This window comes from Prinia subflava (genome assembly GCF_021018805.1).
Source record: "Prinia subflava isolate CZ2003 ecotype Zambia chromosome W unlocalized genomic scaffold, Cam_Psub_1.2 scaffold_32_NEW, whole genome shotgun sequence".
Classification (NCBI taxonomy): domain Eukaryota; kingdom Metazoa; phylum Chordata; class Aves; order Passeriformes; family Cisticolidae; genus Prinia; species Prinia subflava.
In genome coordinates this window covers 253,766-275,626 of record NW_026960609.1, presented here as the reverse complement: position 1 = coordinate 275,626, position 21,861 = coordinate 253,766, and the positions used below count along the sequence as shown (strand labels likewise).

Genomic DNA, 21,861 nt, shown 5'->3' with positions numbered 1-21,861 from the left:
GCTGTTAATTGGGAAATGTAATGAGGTAAAAAATTTTGTCCTAAACTAAGGAGAAAAACAAAGGGGATGTCTTGTATGCATGTTTCTGGTGTTTTAAGTTGCTACACAGATATCAGTTACTAGTTTCTGGTCTTCCAAGGTGAATTCTTGATTGCTAATTTCAGAAGATTTTTCGTGGGTTTTGTTTGGGGTTTTTTTTGAATACTTCAAGTATTCAAAGGCAGCATTCAAGCCTTCACAGAACAGGCATAACTTGCCTGTCACAGCTGCTTTCACTTATCAGATGATAGTTCTGGCTTGAGGACCAGTAATTGTCTATTGATGCCTCTACAAGGATGTGTGAAGGTGGGCTTTTTTATCACTGTCCAGTACACTGGCAAAAAACTGGCATGCCTCCAAGTAAGCCGCAGTGTAAAGCAAAACACTGTAGATAGTGAGAAACAGGAAACAGCTCTCAAGTGTCACTCTATCAGAAGCAGGGAGGAAAAAATTACATTCTCTTGTACAGCCCTGTTGTAATAAAATGAGTACTAGTGCAGGGTGCTGGCTTAAGTTCACAGCTGGGTTACCTTGCTAGTGCAGTAATTGTGCTGCAACGACTGGGACCTTATCTTGTAGCTGACAGTTCAGTCAAAGCTTAGAAGATATGAGATTGTCTTTCATATGAAAAGGCCTTGATTTATTCATGTTTAAAAAAACAGACAAATTCAGGTACGTTGTGTTGGAAGCTTGTCTTTTTATTGCATTTCTGTGTATTGTGCTTGGTTGGTTTTTTAAAGTCTAAATCTGTTACATAAGTAAGCAGGGGTTTTTTTCATCTTCCTTTTCAATAGAAGCTCCCAATGCCTCCAACCTAAAAATTGTAAGAATGGACAGAACAGCAGGGTGTGTGACAGGAGGGGAAGAGATTTACCTGCTCTGTGACAAGGTTCAGAAAGGTAAGAGTCACGAGTATTGTAGGGCACACCAGGGTGTTCATCTGGAGTACAAATAAAGCCTGCTGTGCTGTCCTTAGTGTTATCCCACTCTGACAGTACAGCAGGATTTGTAAGCACTCAGCCTCTCTGGAAGTCAAGGCAGCAGTACAGAGATTTAATAAATCAAAATAGCCTATTGCAAAGCAAATTCAGCTTCTCTTGCCTCCACAGAGACGATGTGATCATCTTTGTTCTTCTCAAGTTTCTGCCCTTGCCCATCTTCTGGAATTTTGGGGGGTGGTGGGTACTGGGTGATGTTTGACTCTATTAACAAACACCTGCTCTGAATTACTCTAAAGTTTCTGATTTATTGTTAAGTTCCTGATTGTAAAGAGTAAGTATGAGTATTCTCTGTTAACCATGGATGGGAGCTTAATGTGTTCAGCACTGCTGCTAATAACTTTGTTTTTATGTATATGCTTATGGTAGTGGTTACTCAGTGTAAACAGATACTTCTCACAGGTTCATTTTCAATCTCTACTCATGGCTTTGAATGTGTGAAAATTTGCCAGTGTGGATTAGGATACTTTGTGGTTTTTATTGGAAGATTGGAAGATAATGGTTAAATTTGGTTGGTTATATTTGGGCTAAGTAAAAAGAAAAAAGATGTGAGTGAGGAAGATTCTTTGTATTTTTCAGCTACAAGTAGTACTTGAGACACCCTGGTGTAGATGACTTGGTAGAGGGGGTGCCCTGTTCTCATTTGTTTCGAATCAGTCCCTGCACATGTTGTTAAAACCACAGTGACATTTTCTGTTGGTGCAGGCTGTCCTTTTCCATCTCTCTTTCTTGTAAATGCCCTCCTACCACTTAGGGAAGGGAAAAAGCTTTGGGGGCTTTTAGGGACTTTGAAAGAACTATTTTCCTTTAATAGTGCATCTACCCTCTGCCATCAGGAGGACTGAGATAAAACATAACTTGCGCACAAAATAAATAAATGTCTTACTCAGTGGAAGCCCTAAGGTGAGGTTTCCCCTCAGCCAGACTGGGGTTTCCCCCGACCTCACTGCCTTGGGAAACCTCCTGCCTGAAGGAACTTGAGCATGCAGGACAGCAAGACTGGAACTGGTGGTTTACAGTCTTGAGACTAGCAGGTGGGGGACCAGGGGAAGCAGTCTGTCTGCTGCAGAAGCCTGTCCTGCATCAGTCGCCCTAAGAAACAATAGGCTTTTTCTAGCTTTTTCTCACTGGGAGTGCTGTGAAAGGAATTTACTAGTGGGATGCTTTTTCTAAACCCATAAATAAACGAATACAAAGAGAATTAAAAATTGTTTAGAGGAGCAGAAGTCAAATGCCATGTTTCTGGCCTGTGCCATTTGGAGGATGAAGGATCCCTGCTGACACACTGCTCGCTCATCCCCCAACATCTCTGAGCTGCAGCTCCACCCTGGCGCTCTGCCAGCAGCAAGCAGAACTTGAACTGTGGCACTTCAGGTTTTGCTACAGTTTTTTGAACTGAAACTGTTGGAGGAGAGAGGATGGTTTCTACATTTCGCTCTTCAAGTTCTCCCCTTCATACATGTTTGTTCCAAATAAGGCTCCTCTGGGATGTTTTATAACCCTAGAATAGGAAGGTGATGTGAACCTAGTTCTCTTTTTACAGCTCAGTAAATAGCAACTTCAGTGAAGTTATTAGGATTAGGCTGATGTAAACTTGATGTCGAAAATGGGTTATTTCTGCTGTTTTCATAAAACAGATAAAGGTAATTGATGTATTGTGTAGTATTTTCATCCAGCCAAAAAGCAACCATGTTGATTTTTATCTGAAATAACCATAGCCAAAGGTTAAACAAGTGCATAAAAATCCCAAAGTGTTTCTTTAATTATTTGCAGATATTCAAATACGTTTCTATGAAGAGGATGAGAATGGTGGTACGTGGGAAGGCTTTGGAGATTTTTCTCCTACGGATGTACATAGACAGGTAAGTAACAGAGCATTTGTCCTTTGTTAATGATTCTCCCATCTCTGTAAGCTAGGATTATATTATAGTTCATAAATTATGTAAAAGTATCTGTATCCTGGACTGACCTCCTCTTTGGTTTGTTGCTTCCTAATAATAATAAAAACAGTTCTGTAAAGACATCTGTTAGATAACTAGGCATACAGTGCAAGGAAATTAGGAGAAAGCCCCATTGCTTTAACATGCACCCCCTGTAAATTGGGATAGGATATATAAACAGCTCTGCGAGCTCCTGTGAACACACTGAGAAAGCCACAGAAGAGATGCTAAAGGATGAGGGGACAAAGTGAAGCACTGACATATGGGATGTGGTGGCACTTAGCATGACAGTTCTGTCTTTCCCAAAACAATTTAGGAGTCAACCTCAGAAGTGAAACTGAAAACTAAAATGGAAGTTTATTGTTGTAACAGCCCTTTGCTCTGAACTTTGGCCTCCCAAGCCCTAAACAAAAGCCTTCAAAATAGCGCAAGTTGTCAAAAGCCATGCTCTGATAGATATGCTTATCTTTGTTTCCTTCACAGTTTCCTATTGTGTTCAAAACACCCAAGTACCAAGATGTCAATATCACAAAGCCAGCATCTGTATTTGTACAACTGCGTAGGAAATCTGATCTAGAAACAAGCGAACCAAAGCCTTTTCTCTACTATCCGGAAATCAAAGGTAACTCATTAAACCTTTTTTATAGATTGGGAATGGAAACTGTAGGGTTCCTAGGAATGTTTTTAATAAGATAGAACTGGTTGGGTGAAGAACTTTTGGTTTTAGCTGTTACTTTTAGAAAATATATTTACCCTTGTTTTGGGCAGAGTCAATATGCAGTGTGGTAGGTTTATAATGGGTTTTGTAGGTGGTGTTGTAGGACTGGTAGGCAGTAAATCCGTATGTATTTTCCAAGTGAGGCTTGTTCCTTGCAGATTCCCTATATGCACACATGCCTATCCATACAGTCGGTGGCACTCTTCCTCTGAGTTTCTGCCAAATAATACCTGAAGAGATTTTACTGTTAGTACTTTCAGATGAAACCCTAAACCAAAACCTGTTTGGTGCCTGGTGGAAAAGGTATTTTGTGGTTTGGTTCTTTTTTTTTTTTTTTTTTTTTTTTGCAGTTCTCACCTTTTACTATCATGCTAATGTCACTGATATTTCTAAATTTTCCAATTGCCTGTACTAGTTAAGTAAGCCCAAGACATTTCTTGTGAGAGCAGGGAAAGTGCTGTTTCAGTCTCTTCTTTAAAATTTTAGTTCCTTAGCAGAAGTAGGATAGTCGGTATTGGACCTGCTTCCTAAATTATTAGTGAAAAGAAGTCTAATCAGCAGATCTGTGCCCTTTGAGGTTTGCATTTGAAATGTTTGATGGGAATGGCATTGGCGGTCATGGTTTTATACACCAATAATGTTGCTGATATGGAAATGCCTTGAGGCCCAAGTCATAATTGGTGTTTCATTGTATTAGGATTATCTTTCTGCTTAGCAGTTTACCTGCCTGCAGGTTACACTACTGAATTCTAATCTTTAATGCTGTCTGTGCCTAAGGTAGAGCCATGTTGAAATCAATTCCCTGTCAAAGTCTCTAAAATAAATGTGCATTAGTGGTGAGAGACTCAGGACAGCTGAGGAGGGAGTGGTGGTGGTCCAAGTGAGTCTACTTCACAACTGTTAGAATAAAATAGCGGAAAGCATGAATTCACAAAAGCTTTCAGAGTTGCCGGAGGATTTCTTCTTGGTAATGATTTCAGGAATCTCTTGCACAAGTGTTAAGGGAAGTGAAGTGTTCAGCTGCAGAGCAAAGTTGACAGATTTGAAGCAAACCTCTTTTATGTGCCTCTTAATCAAGTAAAATTAATTCAACATTATGTGCATTTTCAGATCCCCTATACAGCCTCATCATGAAATTACCATTTAGGAACTATATTTTTCCCCTGTTGCAAATGTTCTCCCAAATTTAGATACATGTATGTGGATTTTTTTGTTTCTCTGACTAGATTGCTCTCTAGAGTTTTCTCTCCTCGTCAGTGTGAGTATGCCTGATATGTGCATGCATACATACTTACACATCATGTGTACCTGGAAACAATGCATGTGGTTTTGTCAGTGTACTGTCTCATGTATTCAGCTGTCTCATCTGAGGCACTGACTGTCTGTGCATGAAATTTCTTTTTGTAGTAATGCTGGTAAAAACTACTAGATGGCTTAATAAACAAATTATATTTTGTTCTTTTCTCAATGTTTCTACTGGATTTTAACCCATGTAATATTTGTATCCCTATTTTTGTAGCTCTTGTCATGACATTTTCACTTTCCCCAGTCACTGGGATAGTCCTTTTAAATCTCTGTGTTTTGCTTTCCAGGGGGACTAAGTCTTATTTTGTACTTACACTATAAAATAAGTTTAGGCTTTTTTTTTCTCTTGCTACTCAGCATGGTTTGACAGTAATATGTCCCTGCCTGAAAATAAGTTGTCTTTGTTCTAGTGGCTGTTACGGTATTTTAAGTAAATCATTTCAAGCAAGCACAGTTTTCACCATTTCTTGCCATCCCGTAAAAAAAAGTTCAAAGGGCACTGCAGGTACTCTGCACTGTTGAAACTCAAAAGTGCCTTGTGATCCTCTGATAAGGCTCCATTTCTGAAGTAGATTTGCTTGGAAGAAGAGCCTGTGCTTATACTCCCCAAAGCCAAATTTTCTTCAACAAATTTGGGGTTTGGAGCACTTGTGCTGATTCATGACTTGGCTTAGAGATGCAAGTATTTTGGGACCACTGATCTCCAGGGCTCTAAGTACACGAGATGCTTTTGAAGGAAGCTCTGAGCCCCCCAAGACATCTCTGCATGTGTCCCCTGAGGCTGAGCACAAGGCAGTGATGCAGCTGAAGACACCAAACAGGCTGAAGTGATGCTGCTGGTCTGACTGGGGACTTGGCACTGGCTTGTTTCTCAGAGGAATTCTCTCTGCTCTGATACATACAAAGATTTTCTGCTATTTGGAACTTGAGGAAAATTGACTCTTCTACCACACTTTGCATTTTCCTTGATGAAATAGTAACTGTAGTGACACTTTCTGTATGCACACCCTGCACTGTGCCTGGCCACCAGCGGGACTGACTCCCTATTCTCTCTTTTCCTTCTATCCCAGATAAAGAAGAAGTGCAAAGGAAACGACAGAAGCTCATGCCCAACTTCTCCGATGGCTATGGTGGAGGCAGTGGCACCGAAGGTGGTGGCATGTATGGAGGGACAGGTGGTGGTGCTGGCTCCGGTAAGGCAGCAGTTTTGGACAAAGAGGGAAAAGAGTTCTACTTTGAGAGCAGGACAGATGTTTATGCTGATTTTTAAAATGTAAAGAGCATTTAGTCACCTAGGCATATAAGACCTGACTCTGTTGCCTTTATTCTACTGTTACTCAATTTAACCAAGCATTTCTTTATTCTAAACATTTTATCATCTCATTTGCCTTCCCACTTTGGAAGCTTTGTTGTTTTCTAGAGCCTTGGAGGCACTGAAATTCATGAGACAGCTCAGTTACTTATCATTTTGGGTGTCTAAAATTAAACAGGTTCTGAATTGTTTCTTGGATCACAAGTGGAATTTGGTAAATTAACCCTGTTAGTGCAAAGAACTGTTAAAAATTGGAGATACTTGTTGCAGGGCCTCCCAGAACGCGGTCCTGACCTGCCTAGGCTAGATCAGGCACCACGGCAAGCAGCAGGTACAGCTGGCGAGTTATTTAATTAATTAATTTCAATTAATTCAACTAATTTGCCCTCAAAAATTAAGCTAATTCAGCCATAAAACTCCCTGATGAAACAGCACAGGAAGAAAGCTCCATTGAACTGACTAATGCTGCTGAACAAAAGTGATCAGGTAGTTCTTGAAGTAGCTGCACTAGTCTGCAGTGTGGGAAAGTGTTTAGCTGGATGGGTAGTTTGTGTTTGAAGGCCCATTCTCCAGTAGGTTTCTTTGCTGAGTGTTTTTCATAATTGCAGCCTGTGTGTGGTGGGAAAATGCACTCCTGTGTTCTACCCAAACAGTGATTAAGCAGATTATTGTGGATTTGGCTTGGTGTGAGTATAAAGGATAAGCAGTCAGCATCTTTAATCATCTGGAGCTGGGGAGTGGTACCAGCCTTAGGTGAAAATCTAACCCAGGCTTTGTTTTAAATGACTAGTTGCAGACAGGCAGCAGGTCCTTGCTTATAGCCACGGCTACTGCCATTTATTTACTCCAAGACTTCCTCTGTGTCTTGAAAATAGTTGCCAGATGACACAGCTTAGAATAAAAGGAAATTAACTTCTCAAGATTTCTCCCTAAGTTTAGCACAGGTTTTCTAGTGTTCTTAGTCATACTGAGCCCGGGAGAGGAAAAAAATGCTGATTTACAGATGGAATTATGTCGCTGTGCCTCTCAGAACGTGGTCCCGCCCTGCCCAGGCTAGCTCAGGCACCACGGCAAGCAGCAGGTACGACTGGTGAGCAGTGCAAGCCAAGCCGATCCAGTGGGTCTTGGTTGCGACGAAACGTCGAGGGCACAGGTGGCAAGGGGCAGATGACGGTGGAGAATGAAGGGATGAGCTGGCTGAGTAAATCCAAGGGGGTTTATTTGAGGGGTCAGGCGGAGCCTCCCCACCAGCCAAGGACTTGCTCAGACCGAGCCAATTTTGGCTTTTTCAGACCCCCTTTTATTGAGGGGCAGTACAGAGGGTGGTGAGGAGGGTACAACCAATTGGGTTCAATACAGGAGAGGCTAGGAAGGTGACTGACACAAACGAGGACCACACAGAAGGGAGGGGTGGGGATTTTCCCCAAACCTAGCCTATCACTCAAAGCCCCTCACAGAACTTTCCAGCTCTGAAGCAGGGCTCTGAGATGACAGGCAGGCTCCAGGGAGGAAGGGGAAAAGGATTGACACCTAACAGTTACTGGAGGAGTTCCAGCGGCAACTATCAGGAAGGAAAACAGGGGGTACAAGGAACAAACCATCTTACAAAGAACTTAGAAAAACTTAGAAAATATAAAGAACTCAACACACCACTACATCTCCCCCTTTTCTTTTTAAAATGATGAGAATTAGAAGGGTGGTGGAGGATATTCGAATTGTGGATCTGATTCAGCAACCCATTCTGAAGTGTCCTCATAAGGAGGGTAAGGAGGGTAGGGCTGCTCCTCTGCATCTTCAATCTCCTGCATTTCGTACTCTTCCGGTGCACTTGGAACGGTAACTAGATTAACGGAAGGGGGAGAGGTAGCACCCAAAATCAACTTACTGATCATCCTCTTAATAATTCCAAAGGCAATTAAAACAATAACAAGGATAAACACAACCAACAAACAAGGTTTTAGAATAGAACTTGCCCAGCCTGAGAGCCCCTAACCTTTGAAAAGTCCACTGAACCAATCGTTGTTTTCCTGTTTGATTTCGTGTACCAGGTCCTGCATCTGATTAATAGTCTTACAGATGTTTTCTGCTTTTGAGGTTAGATTAAAACAACAGAGTCCTTCAAACTCCTTGCAGTGATGGCCATGGAGGAGGAGTAGATAATCAATCGTGGCTCTGTTTTGAAGTGTCGCCTGCCTTGTTATCTCCTCTTCTGCTAGGAGGTCAGCCAGGGCGTTGGAAGTAAAGTTTGCCTGTTTAGCCACCCAGCACTCTAGATGGCCCAATTCTCCGAGTGCTTTTGCTGCTGAGACCCATGGAAAAAAGACTGTGATGGCGGCACCTTTAGGTCTAGACCAATGAACAATTTCCGAGTCACAGTCTGGGTCCAAATCAGCCAGATCTCTCTTTTGGATCTTTTTGGAGGCCAAAATAACAGTAGAATTTTTCTTTCTGCATTTCATAATTTGGGTTTTATTTGGTGTAAACAGGCTCAAACGGCCAAGGGTGCATGGACCTCCTGTCAGGCAAGGGGGGATGCCTGCCCACGCTCGGTTGCCACAAATAAGGAAACTACCTTTGGGAAGGGCCAGGGGCTTATAATTTAGAGTAGAGGCCATCATTACATGGGCGATCCTGTCACACCACGTTCCGGCTTTATATACTTCCTTTATCTGGAGAACTGGGTGGAGCAGCTTCTCCTGGCCTTTGGGTGGATCAAAAATAAACTGAACACACCACATGGAACTGGAGGAACCAAGGATCTCCAACTCAACAGGGGCTTTGGACAACTGAGGCAGGGTGGCAACATAATCTCTCCACAAAACTAAGGGGTTATGGACGGGTATACCTACTTTGTGGGTAATGGAGGACTGGGCGACTCTATGGGGTGGTTTCAGTCTGTTAACGGCAGCCATAATTTTCAACAGAGGAGGGGGGAATTCCTCAAGCTTAAAAGGGATCCCCACAAGACAGGTTGTCAATGGATCGGCTGCTGATGCCGAGGACAAACAAATGTGGTCTTGGCCCATCGCTCTGGCAAGCGTAGCCTACACATTGGCCTTCGGCTGTGGCACGATCCACCCTCGCGTTTGCAGGACAAAGCAAGCAACCAGGAACAGTGGTATCCACATGGTGCTCTTTTGGATTGAGGCTCGGGTCTGGGCTCAATGCAGTGTAACTGGAAAAGACTTAAAATAAAACACAATCACCTGGACAGGGACTAGGGGGAAAGGGGAGTTCTTCCCACGTACTCTTGTCTTTAGGTTTTCTTCGTAACGCTGCCTTTGCGACCTGCGGAACGTTGTCATTTTTCCCTGAGACCTTCAGGGCGTAGGGCCTCACCCACTTGGATGGGATCCATTTCAGGCCAGTGGGGGTGGACACGCAAGAGTACCCATGTCCCCACGTGACCAACTCATGAGGCCCTTCTGTCTGTCTGGTCTCAGGGACCTTTACCAGAACTGGTGGCCTCTCCTTGATCTGCAGCTGTCCATTTGCTCCAAAATGACATATGATTGGTGGGTTCAAAACCTCAAAGGAGCAGTTCAAAAAATTGATTGTATATAATGCCCTGGCTAATCGGATCGAGGGTGGTTCCACCTTTAAAAATGGTTGTTGTTGAGCAAGGACTCGCTTGATCTCACGGTGGGTCCTTTCTACCACTGCTTGGCCCATTGGGGAATGGGGCATGCCTGTTTTGTGCTCCACTCCCCATTGTCGCAGGAAGCTGCGGAGCTCCTTGGAGCGGTACGCAGGGCCATTGTCGGTTTTCAAGGCCTTTGGGATGCCCACGAAGGAGAAAGGCTGTACTAGATGCTTGATAGCATCCTGGGCTTTTTCCCCTGTGTGGTCAGAGGCAAAGACTGCACTGGAAAAGGTGTCCACAGACACGTGAACGTATTTTTGTCTACCAAATGCTGGAATGTGGGTAACATCCATTTGCCACAGCTCACCACTGTTCAATCCTCTGGGGTCTACGCCTGTATGTAAAGTGGGAAGGGCGTGTTGTTGACATGAGGGACATGCGGCCACGATGGCCTTGGCTTGCTGATAGGAGATACGGAATCGTCACACCAAGTCAGGTGCATTTTGATGGAAAATTTGATGGCTGAGTTTTGCCTGCTCAAAAATATTCAGCAGAGGGGTCATTGCCGCGGGGGCAGCAAGAGCATCGGCCCTCCTGTTTCCCTCAGCAATGAACCCTGGAAAATCGGTACGGGACCTCGTATGCATCACATAAAACGGTTGCTCTCGGTAGGAGACCAGCTTGACAAGTTTTGAGAGCAACTCAAAGAGTGTCACGTTAGACACCGCTTGCAGGATGGCTTGTTCTGCTCTGGACACAACTCCTGCAACATATGCGGAGTCAGTTACTGTCTTGGTTTGAAAGACAGGTATCTGCTAGGAAGGGGGCGGGACCTCCCTAGAGATGGAGAATTCAAATGCCCTCCCTCCAAATTATCCCAACCCAGAAAATTAAAGGAGCTTTCAGAGAGAGGTATGGGGATAGGAATAACAGTTCTTTACTAGTATGTATGACAAAACAACAAACAAACAACAACTACAGCATTAATAATAAACAGAAGCAGGAACTTTGAGGGCTTTCTTTCCCAAAAGCCCAGGGCAGTTTGATCTCGGTGTCCCTGCAGGACTGCGAGAGGCCAAGCTGGAAGGGTGGAAAGTCCCAGGCTGGTGGATGAGATGAGGAGCTCTGCGCTGGTGGCTGGAGCAGCAGGGGTGTCCTGGCAGGGCTGGGCAGTGCAGGGCTACAGAGTAGCAGGAAAATCTCAAAGCTCCAAAGAAGCAGTGGCGGTAGGGGCAGGGCCGGAGAAAGCGAGCTCAGGATTCCTGGGTGCAGGAGCAGATGACGGCAGATTTCCCAAGACGAGGCAGAGTGATGGCCATGAACTCTTCCTGAAGCAAGGGGCAGCTTGACTGTCCTCCTCGATGCTGAGAGCAAAAGTGAGCAACTTCCCCCCCCAGCTCTGTCTTTTACCTTTCCCAAAGCTCGTGTTATCTCTCCCCTCTGAGGGAAACTCCCAGAGACTCAAAAACAATAGGTGTAGCCTTGTGCTGCCATGTCCTTCAACTACTCCCTTTGTTCTGCCTAAGTACTGTCATTAAGGTTTCTTAGCAAGTTATGGGAAAAAATTCTGTAAGTGAAAAAGAGGCAAATCTAACCCCCAACAATTACTAAATTGAATGGTTCAGGGAACCTTTCAAAGGCTCTGACCACAGTGGCCAACTCGGAGACCTGAGGTGATCCTTCCACCTCAGCAATATCTGCCTCCCACCGCTGAGTCTGAGGATCCCTCCAAGTGAAAACTGACTTATGGGGTCTTCCGGACACGTCAGTGAACACTGTCAGGGCTTCTAAGGGTTTCCTGCTCCGAATGCTTGACGGCATCAATGTAAATTGGGCTTCCGAATTGAAAATTTTGTAGAGCAGGTCTATGAATTGAAATTTGGCCTGTGAAAGAGTCCAGAGCGAATTGCAGCGCTTCATTCTCTGGAAGCAGGTGTTCTAACATGGGCTTTGTAATTTGGCCCAATTGTAAACCAATTGGAATGTGAATGCATTTGAAGTCACATCCGGCCAGTTCTTTGATTCGGGTCCTTGTCTTCCGAATCAGCTCAGCCACCAACTCTTGTGGCCTTGTCATTCTTTTGGACCTCTGGTGGCTGAGGAAGACCCACTCTATAATTAAGAGAGGATCTCCTCCTCCTTGGTCCTTTTTGGATGTTCTTGGCATTTTTCGTGCACTGTCCCATTGAAAAATCACCTCATGGAGGTGTGGCAGTCTACCCGTAATGATGAACTTAAAAGGCAGGTCTGGGTCACACCGGTTGGCCTGCGGGGTAGACATGGTGTCTTGGACCTTTTCCAGGGCCTTCCGTGCCTCTGGGGTAAGCGCCCTAGGAGAACATAGCTCCTCTCCCCCTTTCAATAAATCGTAAAGGGGGGCCAGGTCTTCGGTGGTCAGACCCAGCCAGGGCCGCACCCAGTTCAATGCCTCACACAGCTGATGGACATCTGCAAGGGTACTAATTTTGGTCTTTATTGGCAATTTTTGCAGCACAATGGTCCGCTTACCGATCTCCAGCCCTAGGTACCTCCAAGGCAGCATGCGTTGAACCTTGTCCTCCTGCAGCTCGAATCCTGCAACAACCAATGCACTGATTGTGAGGTCGAGCGCGTGGGTTAGCAGGTCATCGTTGGGGGTGCAAATGAGGACATCATCCATGTAATGATGGATAATGACCTTCTCTGCGGCTGCGCGGACCGGGGACAGCAAGGAAGCTACATACCATTGGCAAATCACCGGGCTGTTCTTCATCCCTTGCGGGAGAACTCGCCAATGGTAGTGCTTTCTTGGGGCCTCTCGGTTGATAGAGGGAACCGAGAATGCAAACCGTGGGGCATCGTCAGGATGTAGGGGAATTTGGAAAAAGCAATCCTTGATGTCAATGACTGCCAGTTTCCAATCTTGGGGGAACATGGTCAGGGAAGGCATCCCTGGCTGGAGTGACCCCATATCTTCAATAACGTTGATTTGCCTGAGGTCGTGAAGGAGCTGCCATTTGCTTTTGTCAGCCTTATGGATGACAAAAACGGGAGAATTCCATGGTGAAATGGTCTCCTCATTGTGACCTTTTCTCAGCTGCTCTTCCATGAGCTTATGAAGCGCCTTTAATTTTTCTCTTGTGAGCGGCCACTGTTCTACTCACACTGGTGTGTCTGTTTGCCAATTCAGCTTCTGGGTAGGGCGCTTCTCAGTGACCACCACCCAAAAATCCTGTGAGGGGTCTAGGATGTTAATTGTGACCCCGCACTGGGCCATGAGGTCTCGTCCAAGCAAAGGTACCTTATAATCTAAAACGAAAGGGCAGAGGCTTGCCAATTGCCCTTTTGGCCTCTCAATTTGGACCACTTCCTTTGATTGTTTAGCTAATGGATGCCTGCTACACCCTGTACGTTTCCGGCCACGTTTTGTAAGGGCCAATGTGATGGCCAATACCTTGCAGGCATGATCGTCACATATGCTCCGGTATCCAGGAGACCCTCAATGTCCAGGGTCTCCTCTCCCACCCTAAATTTGCATATTATTTTCGGTTTGTCGGTGGTGATCTTCTGGACTGGGCAGGCCGAGGGGACATCTTTTTCTGTGGGGTCCACGGTAGGAATGGCCTGCGCCACGATCTGACCTCTTGGGAGGAACGTTGGCAGGTGGGAGCAACGCAGCCAGAGAACAAGGCCTCTGGGATTAGTTCTGAGTTTTCCCGGGATAACCTTGATCGCCTGCGGAGTGTATTTGCAATCCCTGATGATGAAGAACTCACCTTCGATCTGAAGCCAGTTCTCCAGGTCGCTAGGGTCAGCAGCGAGAAAATGCCAATCATCGTCATTCAGGAGCAAAGGCTTTGTCAACTGCAACCTGTAAGGTTCAGAGGAAGAGGTTGTCGTTAGAATTGGTCTGGCTAGATCGCATTCAAAGGGTTTTGTCATGTCCAGTAGATTGTCGATAGAAGTGGACTGTGTCATGGTTCCCTCTACATGAGAAGGCACTGTTGTGTCAATTGACTGTCTCCCCTCCCCATTGTTCCCTGCCCGGTTCACCCTATTTATGTCCTGGCACAGGGTGGACTCGCGCTCCTCATCTAGTTTTTTTGAACCCTTGGGTTCGGCCCAGGTTTCCCTCCCTCAGGTTCCCCCTGTCCCCCCTGTTTTTTATTTTCAAAGTCCTGGAACTCCTTCTTAAGTGGACAGTCGGGCATCCAGTGTCCAGACTGTCCTTGTAGCATGCAGGGTTTGTCTGGAGGACGCCGAAAGGATGTCCGGCGAGGCAATGGAACGTTGGCAGGCCCAGAAGATGAATCTGTGGTGATGGCCTCAGTAGCTGCAGCCTTCAGGGGATGATTCTGGGGCATTTGTCTCAGATGTTGTCTTGGTGGAGGGGCCATGAAAGGAACCTTCATTTGGCAGACCTGTAACATACTCCTCAAGGTCCGAGGGGGGTCTAGAGGAAGACTGAGGATTGTGTCACGGCAGGCATCATTTGCATTAATAAAGGCAATCTCCTCTAGTATTCCCTCCCTGACATGTTCTGTTTTGATTTGGATTTCAATGGCTCGTGTGAACCTCTCTACAAAGTCTACGAAAGATTCCAATGGCCCTTGTCAAATCTGTGTGTAAGGTGGAAGGGGACCATGTGGCTGCAGACTGAAAAAAGCCTTGCCTGCTAATTGTTTCAGAATTTCAAGGGCTGGGACAGGAATGGCGGCAGCCTGCGCTGGGGCAGTGACCCATTATCCCTCACCACAAAGATGTTCTAGGGTCAGGGCATAGCCCTGTTCATCCACTGCTGTGTCTGGGTTCAAGAGCAAATCGGGGAGGGCGTCCTTGAGCAGCTGCCTCCATGCCCGTTCCCAGAGTTTATACTCTGTGGATGTCATGAGGCAGGAGAAGAACTGATGTCAGCTGGGACTGCCACCACACCTGCGAGATCAGCAGCGAGAAGTCCCTGAAAGTAGGGACTTTCCCTACCATATTCTTTGTGGGCTTTACAGAGGTCCTTGATAATAGATTGGGAGAAGGAGTGCCAATTGGGATGAGGGGCTTGCCCACCCCTGCCTCGTTTAAATGTGACTGGGGCAAGTGTTGAAATTGGGTCTGGGTCCTGGGTTTCAGGCTCTTGCCCCTCATCTTCCTGGTTTCCATCATGGGAACAGGGAGGGCAGAGCGTGGGAACCAATGGGAGGGGTGTGGAAACCGGAGCTCCAAGATGGCCACCTTCCGTGAGGGGGCGTGTTTTGGGCAGTAGTCAATGACACCCTAGGGGCGTGTTGGTGGGCAGGGTGAGTGGGTGGGGTTTTTGGAGAAGGCGGGGAAAAGTCATTGTGGGAAGTAGGAGGACTTGGGGACAGAAAAGAGTTGGATGAGTGAAAGGGATTACGGGAAGGAGAAGGGAAGGACACAGAGGACGATCGGGCCACGTGGTTGCGGCCATTTTGTGTCCTGAGGGAGTGGGCACCATTTTGAGATGGCTCAGCCTCTGCAACACTAAAACGAACTCTGGCCTTTCTAACTGGGAAAGGTGGGGGTGGGCAAGGTTCTCGGGTTGCCTGGCCAGGGTAATCCGAGAAGTCCCGAGCAGTCTGTCCAAGAGTGCTCGGGTGCGGGGGTTGGGGAACCTACAGGGAGCCTGAACTGACAGGCTGGCTGCCTGTCACTCCCCTTTAGAATTCCCTTGCTTCACCGAGAGGGTTTGGGACTGAGTAGAGGGGGAACCCGGGGAGGTCGCCCACAACTCGGTGATTTCTCCATCCCTCTCCTTTTCAAAGCAGCAGTTTTAAACTGCAGGGCTAGATAAGCAACTTTGGGAAGTGATTCGCCCTCTGCCTCTCCCAATTCCAGCATTTTGTCTTCCACAGCGTGCCAAAACTGAGCGCAGTGAATGGAAGCAGGGGACGTTTGGAGGAAATGGAGAAATACCTAGCAGACAAACCTTTTCAAATCGCCCTTAAGGGGGCTTAACTTGGGCAGCATGCAAAACATCAATTAAACCATAAAAAACTCCCTTTTGTGCTGCGGAGAGCTTAGCACCCATTGTGGCTCCGATGATAAGCTGCAGCACACACTCACTAGACTGAGCACAAATCAGGAAAACTGAACTTAAAACCAAATGCATGCTCTCTTCAAACCGGGGGGAGCCGCATGTGCCTCTGACCCCCGGGGAGCCACGGGAACTTTGGCTGGTAACAAAGCCGACCGTGAAATCGCCGGGCCGTCGGAGACTATCAGCCATACGAACTTTGAATGGCTGGCCGCCACGCCGAAAAGCCGAGGGGTCTGTCGCTGCGTGCAGGGACCGCCGCCGTGCCGGCCACGGGCTGCCTCTGCGCCGGCCACGGGGGCTGTCGCTGCTCTGAAAAGCCGGCGGGCTTCTGCGCACCAAAAAGCCGACGGGCTGCCACGCCATGCACAAATTGCTGCTCCCGCCGCACGCTCTGCCTGCTGTCACCATGCGTGCACCCCGCCCCCGCCGCGAGGCTGCCACGCCAAAAGCAACTGAGCAAATTAAAACCATGAGAAACCACCAAAACAACTAAAAGCGCCAGAGAGGGATAAGCCAGGGAGGGGGCTACCACACACAACCCCAGGGCTGCGCAGCCTTGGAGGCTTGAATTCAGAGACCACCGTGCTTCCGGTTCGGGGAAAAAAAGGATCGAGGCTCCTGTCCCTTGGAGGGAACAGGAGGAGCTCACCAAAACTCTGGCGATGAGGGGAAAGCTCAGTCTCAGGGAAATCTCCTCCTGAGGGGGACTTCTTCCGGGCTGAAGAAGCTGCCCCTCTCAGCCGTCGGGAGCACACCCCCCCCGTGCGGTGGGCTGCTATAACTGACGTAGCTTGCAGTCAAGGGATGAAGCGCGGATCCGGACTCGCTGCGCCCCGGTCCACCGGTCCTCTCCATGGGGTCCTCCGATGTCTCCAGGGGCCCCACAATGGACGTCAAGCTGTCGCAGCGCCTCTCAGAACGCGGTCCCGACCTACCTAGGCTAGCTCAGGCACCACGGCAAGCAGCAGGTACGGCTGACGAGCAGTGCAAGCCAAGCCGATCCAGTGGGTTTTTGGTTCCGACGAGACTTCAAGGCACAGGTGGCAAGGGGCAGACGATGGCGGAGAATGAAGGGAGGAGCTGGCTGAGTAAATCCAAGGGGGTTTATTTGAGGGGTCAGGCGGAGCCTCCCCACCAGCCAAGGACTTGCTCAGACCGAGCCAATTTTGGCTTTTTCAGACCCCCTTTTATTGGGGGGCAGTACAGAGGGTGGTGAGGAGGGTACAACCAATTGGGTTCAATACAGGAGAGGCTAGGAAGGTGACTGACACAAACGAGGACCACACAGAAGGGAGGGGTGGGGATTTTCCCCAAACCTAGCCTATCACTCGAAGCCCCTCACAGAACTGTCTAGCTCTGAGGCAGGGCTCTGAGATGACAGGCAGGCTCCAGGGAGGAGGGGGAAAAGGATTGACACCTAACAGTTACTGGAGGAGTTCCAGCGGCAACTATCAGGAAGGCAAAACAGGGGGTACAAGGAACAAACCATCTTACAAAGAGCTTAGAAAAACTTAGAAAATATAAAGAACTCATTAACACACCACTACAGATTTAGGGTTTTATATAACACTGCTAAAACTTAATGGACACTTAATACTCCTAAATACTGACTTTAATGTATTCTCTTAGGTGTACGACATATTAAATGGCCAACCCTACGAATCAGCAGAGGTTTTGGAGGACTTACTCACACAAGGTAACACCTGTAAAGACTTGACAATATCCCTCTGTCACGAGCCAAAGGATGGTCGTGATGGTTCGTTTTGATTTCAGAGTGCAAAAAGAGGCAGTGATAACTTAATTCAAGTGAAATCAATTGTATCTTTATTGATACACACAGTTATGCGATAGAAAAGAAGGGGAACGAAGAGAGGGAGAGAGAGAGGGAGAGAAAGGGGGGTAAAGAAAGGGTATAGCTACCAACTGACAGACGGGAGTCCTCGTGACGCCGATGCCAACAGACCACCTTCGCAGTCTCCGTGGCACGTAGGTCAATGGAGCCGTCGTCCAAAGGGGAGGCCTCGAAAGCCTGCTCTTCTGGTGGAGTTGTTATAGTTCTTTTCAAAGCGAGAGGCAAAATGCCAGAAAGGGGGGTCAGTTTCGTGGGCATCGCAGGTGTTCTTTCACAATAGGGGGAGCGGTGCAGCTCAGGTCTTACCAAGTACGGTCAGTACAGGAACATCTCTTTGCAAACATGGCCAGAAAACCGTAACCATCCCCATTGTTTCATGCATGGGTCCCTGAGGAGGGCATCTTGGTCCAGTGACAGCAGCTGCAGGGAAAACTTGGCCTGTGCTGTGGCTCAGGGTCCATGGGTTAGGGTCTCGGCCTCTGACAGTCGTGAGGCAGAAATGAGGGATTTTCGGACCGACTCTTACACCCTCTAATAATTGAGTACTGAATCTGTAGTGGCAGAGTACATTGCCCTGCAACAGCTTGTAACTGAGCTGGTGAGCAAGAAGAGGTGCCTACCCACTCCCTTGCACACAATGAGCATGATTCCCTTAAGATGTCTCAAGGACAAGGAGTACATTTGCAGTATTGCAGCAATCCATTTGTAAATGCTGGGATTGGACTCTCAAGTAGTCTTCAGTTTGGCTTTGTTTCTGCTTAAAAATGAACTGGTGCATGATTTGTATAAATAATAAACTAACATATTTCTCTGTTCCCCAGGACATTTGAGAGAGCTGACTGAGAATTCCAACATGCAGCTTTACAAACTATTGGAATTGCCTGATCCAACTAAAAACTGGTTCACCCTAGCACAAAAACTGGGTCTTGGCATTCTTAGTAATGCCTTCAGGTTGAGCCCTTCCCCATCGAAGACTCTGCTAGATAATTAATAGGTAATGTGCTGTAACAGGTTATAAAGAACATTAATACACCTAGAGAACCTTGTCCTCCTGCACAGTGAGACAGTGCAGCCCTGCAGTTTTAGCCAGCCTGAATGATGCTGAGTATTTGATGTTTGCTCTTTCAGGTGTCTGGTGGTACAGTTCAAGAGCTGATCACTGCTTTGAGACAAATGGATCACACAGAAGCCATAAAAATAATTCAGGAAGCACTATTCATCTCACACAGACCATCTTCCCTGGAGGACAGTACAGCAAAAGCTCTTCCATCATCACCGCTCACCTTTGCAAATGGAGAGACAGGTAAAATTGACAGCAAAATATGAAGAGCTTTATTTAAGACTTTTTTTCAGTTCTCCCTCCCCACTCTGTCTAGGACTGCTGATAAATTGCTCACCTTCTTGCATACACTGCTTCACCTGCTTACTGGTTTCAGAAATATTTTACTGCAGTGTGACCCCTCTCATCATAGATATCTGCTAGGCGTAGGAAAGAGGACAAATGGACCACGAATCAGCATGCCTGCATCACAGTATTCATTATACTGCTGCCCTTTGCTAAAACCAGACACCTGCCATTTGCTAATGGTAATACCTTGGATGTACTGGGAATATAGGCAATTATCTCCTAGGTGTGTACAAGTGCCATTAGCTTTTGACTTTTTTCCCCCCTCATAGCTTGATAAACAAAAATGTTTTGGGCTCTTAAACTTCCCAGTAACACTTCAGTATTAAATTTCTCCTTCCATCATGTGTAGCACTCCAAAATGGCCCAGTGTTCTGTAGGCAAAGAAACTGGGGATGGCTTACGTTACATGTCCTGTGTAACCTCAAGCAGTCCTGCTGGCCAACTACCTGCTCAGAGCAGGGCCAGTGGAGTATGACATGAGGTTGCCCATGTTATATCCAGTTGAGTTCTGAGAATCTTCAGTGATGGAGGTCCTTCCGTGGTTTTGAGCAGGGAACTCTACTAAGAGAAAAAGAGAGGTTGTGAGAAGTTTGTCATCAGGGCTGTTCAGTCATTGCCTGGCCAGGTTTAGGAACAAAAACCTTTGTTTTTTCCTGTTCAAACACTGGTAGTGCTGCCTGTAGCCTAATGTGTAAACTTACACCCTGTAAGAAAAAAGAAACACCAGTCACTCCATTCCAGTCCAACATTGCCAGTTTATTCTCTATAGAAAACTATTTGGTCAGTCATGGAATAAACCTTCACACCCACCCAAAAATGTGCTTGTACCCATATTGCCCCTTTAGATTCATCTTGAAGGGTAAGACGAGTTCTGCTCCTCTGCAACATGAATGGAGGGCATCACATTGTTTAAGATGTTTGTTTAGAAAAACAAGACTGAACTCTTACAACACCACCACTGTTTTTAGTCACACTGATCCCACATCGTACCTTCAGTTTCAGCTCTTGCAGTCAGGCACTCCTTCTGTGGATCCTGCACAGGTGATAGATGCTACTGCCTTGTTCCTATTTGAGTCACTTACTAGATGAAAGCTCTTCAAGTGTTTGTCTCAAAAGGAAATCTGTAAGTTGAAGTAATATGAATTATAAGTTTTAGGAGCCTCATCCTGGAGCTGTACACTTGCACAGTGTTACTTTGAAAACCAGAGAACCTTTTGCCCTGTGACCACCACAGTTGGGCATAGTCCTGACCTCAGTGCAGTGCCAGCATTAGTGTCAGCAGAGCACCAGGCTTCTCATCCCATCCAAGCTCCAACTGCAAGCTGATCACATGTTTTGGTGGCCTGGAAACATTCAGCACAGCTTTTGCTATTATACTACCTCATGTTAGTTATTTTCCTATAGAAGAGCTTAACTCTGTTGGTTTATATTCCTTAGACTTTTCTTAAAGCAACTTTGCTCAAGCCACACAAATTATTTCCCTTTTCTCTATCCCTCAGGTGAGCTCTACAATAGCAGATTTCAAGACACTGAAAGCATGTGTGACAGTGGTGTGGAGACCTCCTTCCGCAAGCTGAGTTTCACTTAGACTCTCTGAACAGCAAGCCCTCACTAACACTTGGCAAAATGGCCCTGGGCTATGGACATGAAAGTTCAGGGCAAAGCAATTATATAGCTGACTAGTGATCTTCAATTAGCAATATGCAGTTACAGGAACAAGTGGGACATTTCAAATTACATCAGTGTCATCCTGGCCAGAAGGAAAGGAACTCACAACCAAAAGTGCACTGGAAGAATCCCACCTGAACCCGAACAAAGGGCAACTGCAGCATGTGACTCCTAGCCACTGCTTCCTTCCTCAAGTACACTTAATTGTACTCATTTAGAAGCCATTTAGAATAACCAGGGCTCCACTGCTGCATTAATACACAGGACTGGATGCTATGAAAGACTGACTGAGCTTTCCTGCTCTGTGAGGACTTTCTTTTACAGATGAAAAATAAGTTGTTAATGCATAATACAAACTTGCTAAAGAGGTTAATAAGCACACAAGCAGAGGATACAGTTCCTAGCTGCTCTCTTCATAATTTTTGCAGCACAGTTGCATGCAAGCAGCTTATAAAATAGCTGGCAAAGAAAAATCATTACTTTAATCACAACAGTGACAAGGCAGAGAAAAAAAGAGAATCCTAAAAGAATATTGTATATTTAAATAATGTAATTAAACTTTGGTGACTCTTATTCCAAAATTTTTTCAAGTTTAGCATTTTCCTACTTGTAAATAGGTTTTTTTATATCTGTTCCTTTTTGAAAATGCATGCTTTTTAAATGCTTATTTTTATTTTACTTTTATAATAAAACCACAAAATTAATTCTCCTGTCTGTGCCTGCTGTGATTTTTACATTACTTTTCAAGTAGAGGTATTGAAGATTTAGCATCTCAGTTTTAGGCATTGATGCAAGACCATGCTCATTTCAAAGCACTAAAATAAATTAAAGATTGCAAGCCACCTTTCTTAAAGCTAAAGTATCTTTTATGGAGGGAGAGCAGGTCCATCAGCTACTGCTGAGCAGCTGTGCTTTGAGATTAAAGCCTCTGCCTTGTTTTAGTTCTCATCATTATGGCAGCAGAGAATCATTTACACTGAAACCAACTATTTAGTGTCTCAGCAACT

At 46.1% G+C, this 21,861-nt stretch overlaps 1 pseudogene; it reads left to right on the top strand.

The window, feature by feature from the left end:
* LOC134565042 (nuclear factor NF-kappa-B p105 subunit-like) overlaps positions 1-21,450 on the top strand; it is a 40,189-nt pseudogene extending 18,739 nt beyond the window's left edge.
* The last annotated feature ends 411 nt before the right edge of the window (positions 21,451-21,861 follow it).